Source organism: Hipposideros armiger, unplaced genomic scaffold (genome assembly GCF_001890085.2).
Source record: "Hipposideros armiger isolate ML-2016 unplaced genomic scaffold, ASM189008v1 scaffold_21, whole genome shotgun sequence".
In the NCBI taxonomy this organism is placed as follows: Eukaryota; Metazoa; Chordata; class Mammalia; order Chiroptera; family Hipposideridae; genus Hipposideros; species Hipposideros armiger.
This window is the reverse complement of record NW_017731371.1, coordinates 4,291,863-4,299,142: the sequence shown is the minus strand read 5'-3', so window position 1 is coordinate 4,299,142 and position 7,280 is coordinate 4,291,863.

The following is a 7,280-nucleotide window of genomic DNA, read 5'->3' as shown; positions in this document are numbered from 1 at the left end:
GGGCTGCAGCCTACACCATCGCCAGTCACTCACGGCAGCCCAGCTCCAGGTTGACCTGTTGTTCACCATCTTAGCTGTAGAGGGCGCAGCGTCACTGGCCCTCATGCAGGACCCAAACCGGGGCCCTGCTGCTCAGAGCTGGCATCCCAAACCAACTCCTAACCAACGCGCCACTCGGCCGGCCCTTGAATTGATTTTTGTGTATGGTGTAAGAGTGGTCCAGTTTCATTCTTTTGTATGTTGCTGTCCAGTTTTCCCAACACTATTTGTTGAAGAAACTGTCCTTTCTCTATTGCGTATTTTTGTTTCCTTTGTTGTAAATGAATTTACCATGTATGCACGAGTCTATTTCTTGGCTTTCTATTCCCATAGGTCTATGTGTTTCTTTTTATGCCAATACCATACTGTTTCAATTATAGCTTTATAATAACGTTTGAAATCAGGGAGCATGGTACTTTCATATCTGTTTTTCAAGATTGCTTTGTTTGGCTTTTAGGGTCTTTTGTGCTTCCATACAAATTTTAGAACTGTCTGTTCTATTTCTTTGAAAAATGGCATTGAAGTTTTGATTGTGGTTGCATTGAACCTGTAGGTTGCTTTGGGTAAGGCTTCATATTTGGAAAAAATACAGAACTCCTGGAAATTCAGAGATCAAAGCTGCTTCATTTAATGTCTGATTTTTTTTGTTTTGTTGTCAAGAACTGGCAATATCATCATTATTAGCAGGGATAGGCTTAAAAGAAGCACATGAAAAGAATATTATGTCACTGGGCTCCTTTGTGAGATCAGATTATGGATCCCAAATGATGGCGTAACTAGTACTGATGTACTTGTATAGAATTTTGACTTAAAAAAAATGCTTAGAGCAAAATCACCCGAGCTATCTGTAACATGTTAGTGTCCATGACCTTTAGATCACCAGATACAGATAAACAAGGAAAGTGTCACCTGAATTTCACTATTAGGATACATAAATCAGAACAGCATATGAGACAATTCATATTTAAGTGGGAAATTTTCTATCTGACTCCATGAATTTATGGATAAGATGAGCTGGGGAAGGCAAGGAAAAGCCATCCTAAAAATGTGTCTGGGGTGGTTTCGAAGAATTGCATAAATGAATACCAGGGAAATACCTTGGAGTGTTGTGGAGTATATATAGGAAGGTATCTTAAATATTCACAAAGCTTGGGAGGTCAGTAATAATAGCATTTCCAGTTTATGTGAGACTGGTAATTTCTGTTCACCAAAATAGTATATATTTAATCACAGATTAAAACATCCGAATGTATAGAAATAGCATTACAGTCAATCTCTTTTTAAGTTTTTTCTTTTGATTCTAGAAAGGTAACACTCAAGTTTTAAACACCAAGGTATACATGGTGGACATTTGCTATTAGTTTGGCCACTCAGCATCTGAAACCCCTTCCTATTTTAGAATTCCCTACTTTTGTACCTAGGTGGTAGAGCCTGAAAAATCCCTGATGCTTGCTTTCCCATGCTTATCTGTAGTTAATATGTGGACAGATGACCTGAGCATCATCATTTAGATCCTCTTGCAGTAGATTTTGACTTAGGAGTAGTTATAAAAAACAAAACAAGCAGCAGCAATATTCCCAAAGCAAAAAAAATAAATACACACACACACACACAAAAAACAAGACATAACAAACAAAATAAACACAAAACCCTGAATCTGGAAATGATGAAGTACTTTCCCTCTTTGGAAGAGTCAACTACAGTGGTTGTTGGAAAAAACACTAAAAAAGCGGCTCCTGGTGCAGAAATAGCAATAGCGTTGGGGACGCGGGGTGTGCGTAGTTGTAAGATCTGATTCCCAGAGAGCCACTGAATATTTTTTTTATCAACTTATCTGATTAAAAAAAGGTAGAAGTTTTTCATTATGCAAAATGTAGAGAATATAGAAAATTTCAATGTGTGTGTGTGCTTCCATATATATGTAGTATGTATGTGTACACACACACATGCGCGCGTGCACACACACACACACACACACACACACACACACACACGGGAATTTCTTTATAAAATTGGGATCAAACCATGTAGTTTCGTGCCTACCCTTGTAATGCTGTTTTCTATGCCATTCTTTGATAACATTCTTCTAAATAACTACATCATTTAACTGTTACGCTATTGAATATGTAGAGTCTCTACTATTTTGCTGTTTTAAAGCTTCAAAGAATGTTCTTGTGTATAAATCTTTGACTAGGTATCTGTTTACTGCTTTAGGATAAATTCCTAGATATTAGATTACTAGATCAGTGAAATTTGAACCTCTTAAAGTCTCTTCATACAGTTGTAAAATTTCTCTCCAGAGGTGGCGGACCCACTTTTGAATCTCTAATGGGTTTTGAGTATAAAACACTGATATAGAACTTTTATAAAACTGGAATGTCAGATATGAAAACCTTTTTTTAAAATAATGAGTATGGTACCTGTGCTGAGAGTTGACTACTTGCCTGACACGGTGATATACTTTAGAGACATTATCACATTTAATCCTCACAGTGACACTTTTTTTTGGTCCTTTCAGCCTCATCAATAAAATGGGGGAAAATGGCCAAATATCTTGCTTAAGGTCACAAAACTCATACAGTGTGAACCCTGGAATCAAGCATTAGAGTTCTGATTTCAAAGTTCATTTTCTTCCCCTTATGTTATTAAAACTCAAGGATTTAAATCACTTTTAAGTTTTGAAATGAATACTCAGGAAAAAAGTATGGGTGAGTTGGCGGTAAGTAGAGAGGAAGTGAGCAGCAGTTAAAATAATTCACAAATTGACAAAACACAGTGTTAGCAGGGCATTTTAACCAATGAGTATTTATTAAAAGCCAGGGGTGCACCAGGCACAATTCTTGTCCAGTAGGCTAACAAATACAAAGGATGTAACCAATTCACTTATTAGCTTATATGATTAAACAAAATACATTTCATAGAAATGATTATAAAATGCATTGCAGATAGAAACAGAATATCTTTTATATTACAGATCTTATGGTACCTAAATAATTATTAATAAAAACCAGGCAACCCATATGGTAAATAGAAGTTAGCAAACCACCAGTTATTATTTTAGTCAGCAAAAGAAAAGAGCATGCTACCGTCATGCTGAAAGGGCTTTCAGCATTCAAAACAGACATCCTGTTTCAAAATGAACATAGTCCACCTATCATCTTAAAAATTCAGTGGTTTTCATCCTGTATCAAATCATGATTATACTTTTGGTTTAAAGATTAGTTTTGGTTTCAAAGTTAGTTCATTTAGTACTTCAGTCCCAGGTCTCACAGATTCTTGACATGGGGTGGGTGAGAATCAGTCTAATGAAGTATTAGAGGGACAAAACAGAAAATAAATGGGATAGTTTAATCTACTTTGCCCGATATTCTTGCCAGTACTCAAATGAGAAGTTAAGATACACAGATGATTTAAACTAGAACATGATTTAAACTAGAACATGACAGCAGAAGGAAAAAACAAAAGACAAAATGCTGGTGTTACTTCTTGGAAGCAAGTATGTTCATTAGAGCTATTTATTGCCTTTTGGAGACTCATGGCTAATTCTTTAAAGGACCATATCAGGTTTGTTGGCACATGATATATCCCTTAGTTCGAAGGTTGGGGTGTAAAGGAGAGAAAAGGTGGGTGGGTAGGATGAAAAAGGCATGGGGTGGAGTGTGTTTGCTGACACAGTCACGATAACCACTGGACCACAATCATCTAATACAGGGTCCATCTACCAGGTCCTTCCGGAGACCTCCTGGGATGAGTCTGTTTTCTTCAGGCAGCAGCACTGAAAACTTTCTCAGAGAGTCAAGGTCAACGTTTATTGCACAGGAACCACAATTATTCCCTCTCCCCACTTTCCTGAGCTGGAGGCCTCCCAGTGCAAACATGGCTGGGGATGCCATCTGCTCGCTCCTCTGGCCAGCAGGGAGCGCTCCGCCAGGCCGCATCAGAGAAGCACCTTCTTCAAAGGGAAGCGCGAGGTATTATGTTGGCCCGGGCAATCTGGTCGGTCAGTCACCATTCTCGAGCAACTTCTGTAAGTTGTTTTGAATCTTGAAATAATAAGAGAGAAGCTCCTGTTATTAAATTGAATGGAGTATATTAAGGGCATATTTGCTATGGCCTCTGAATGCTTCAAATTAATCTAGTTTCCCTTGACTAAAAAGCTACACATAGGTTAAATTTAGATCAGGCAAACAAATGCTTTTGAATGGACCAGAGCTCTGCTTGACAATCCACTTTCAAACAAAAAAAGACAGGGCCGAAAAAGAAAGAGGGGCACAAAGATAAAGATGTCAGTAGAGACCAAGAGAAATCAAAGGGAAGAAAAAGAACAAAAGCACTGGTGACACCAGGTGTGATCTGAATGCATTCAGAGACAATGGGAAACTGGTCTTTACAGAGCCCACGTGATGGTTTCAATCAGACAAACACCATGTAATAAAGTTTAACGCTACTATTTGATATTGTACAAACTTCCCAGAAGAACATGAACTTCACAGGGATAAGGACCACGTCATATTTTTGGATCTCAAGACTACAGCACAGTGTTGGGCATTAAAAATGGGCTCAGGAAATGTTTGTTGAGGAAATGAACTTTAATGAATTCAGAGCAAGGAATTCTCAACATCCAGTACTGTGATGGGAGGAGGGAACCCCATGGAACAAGAGAAAAACATAGTCTTCTTTTGGAAGAAGAGTCAGTGATGTCCGACAGGCACACACAGGTAAGTGAAGAGGAAGCATCTGATAGGTATGTGCCAGGAACTCCATGCGTGCTCACCTTAACCATACACCACCATAGACAGAGGCAGGTTTTACATATGAAACAGAGGGCCAGAGAGGCTATGGAACGAGACCAGTTACACAGACAGCAAGTGGTAGAGTAGGGATAAGAATAGAGGCCTAACTCCAAAATTTATGCTCTTTCTTCTACACTGTTCCACCATATCCAGCTCTAAGAAAATAAGTTTCACTCCTTTACCCATTGCCTTTAACCCCGACATTCCTACTTCATGTCTTCCTTACCTATCCCACGGGACCAAAGATAAATGCAGGAGCAGGAAGGTAGAAAAAGAAATGAAACCAAGGACTGAAATCCAAAATATATAAAACATACCCTCAAAGATAAAAACACCCAAAAGTAAAACAAAGGAGATAAATGGGCAATTTACAGAACAAAATCCAAATGGCCAATAAATATATGAAAAGACATTCAACTGCAGTAATAATCAGGAAAATGCAAATTAAAAACCGGAGTGAGATCTGATTTTACACTGTCAGACGGGGAGTTGGGGGCCAGAAGGGATTAAGATGGAGCCAATGGAAAGAGAATTTGAGGAGACATTTGAAGATTGATTGCATAGGACTTTTTAACTAATTAGTCAATCAGTGGCAAGTGCCAAAGAGGAGGGAGTTAAAAATTATTCTTAGATTTCCAACAAGGATTACTGAAAAGGCCGTGATGCCATGAACTGAAATTGGGAAGACGCTAACGACAGATCAGGAGGCTGAGACGTGAGCAGTCCCTGGAGGAGAGGAGAAGGAAATTGCTGGTATTGAGTAAAAAGAGCTGAGACTTGGCTGCAACGTTCCCACAGCATGTAGCTCCAAGTTCACTGGCTGTGCTGCGCTATTGCCAGACTGTCTCTGAGGAGGGGGGCGGGCCAATCAAATCGAACACGTGTGTGGCCTGCTAACTTCTTATGCTTCGATTCCTCTGAGCAATGTGTGCAATTTTTAACTTTTTAGAACTTCAACATACGCAGCTTGACCCTAAATCCACTTTTGACTGCTGCTGCCTCAGGACAAAGGTTTCTACTGGTTTTACAGGCCTCCTAGCTGAATAGCTGGGCTCCATCTAAATCCCTGCACATGATGTGGCCAGCTGCCAGCCTTATGTGGACACATGCTCCTGTCTTTCTGTCCCTTGTTAAAGAATGGCCAGGCCCTGCCGGAGTGGGAAGGAATGCAGAAGAAGACAGGATTCTGTGTGCTTCAGGTCCAAATACCATTGCATGCCAGAGTGAGCAAAATAGAAAGTTAACACCACCCCACTCGCTTGGTCAGCATGGAAGCCAAACGTTTATAAATATTTCAGTACAAAAAAACCCCCAAAACAAAAAAATACCCAACATCCAACTATCTTCAATTCTCAGCAGCCAAATTTTAGAAAGGAAAACAATTCAGTTGCTACCCCATACTTTCTTTGGTTGATTTTGGATTTAAAAGAGGACAAGTTTCCAAGTTTGCCCATAGATACAATGATTCAACAGGAATTATCTGGCATGTCTTGGGTTAGAACAGAAGTTTTAAACACCTTTGCTCTCATTACTTCGGTGGTTAAATGCTAGGTAAGACTGAGTATAGCAAAACAAACATAGTTTGACTCATTTGTATTTTAGGTTTCTTCCCAAGTAATCATAACTGCACTGTTACAGAAAGCTACTGGGCATTTGTGGGTTGGAATTGAACACTTAACACTAAGCCTTTCTTTAAGGATTATGGTAAAAACAACATATCAAATGGAAGGGATAGATATGTTGAAAGTAGTGAGAAATGTTTGTTAGGTTTAATTTTGCAGTATTTCTGATGTGCTGACCTTTTTCTCCTTGTTCCCTCTCCTGCTGAGTTCTAAGAATGCCACAAGTGTAAGATAGATTTGTCTTCAAGTTGCCCTATAGGAACATACTTTTGGAGATAAAAGTCCATCAGTGACCTTATCAGCAAGGCCTAGGGATGGATTCTGGGGGGGGGCAGATGGCTTCTAAGCACAACTTTGGAGTCAGAGAGACCTGGTTCACATTCCGGGTTGGCCCACTTTCTAGATGTGTCTCCTTGAGCAAGTGAATGGAAACTTGGATTCTTCCTGTCAGATAGGAACAATGACATTCATCTCCCAGGGTTACAGCAGGGAATGAATGCAATATTTTACACGTGGCAGCAATCAGCCTGGGAGGAGGTGGGGCTGCACTCTCTGGTTGGGACACTCCCTATTGTGTCCCTTCCCTGAGCCCTATGTCAGAGGTCATGTGCCATTGGGCCCTCTGGTACAGAGAAATATTTATAACTGAGAAGGAAAACCCGAGTATAGACCAACAAGGAAAATGAGATCAAAACATATTTCTTTCTGGGAATAAAACATAGACTTGCACATTTACTATGCAGCCCCCTGGCTGAGTTTGGTCATTTATACTGCCTCCTGCACATCGAAGGTGTTTTAATGCACAACCCCTGATTCATGGCAATCG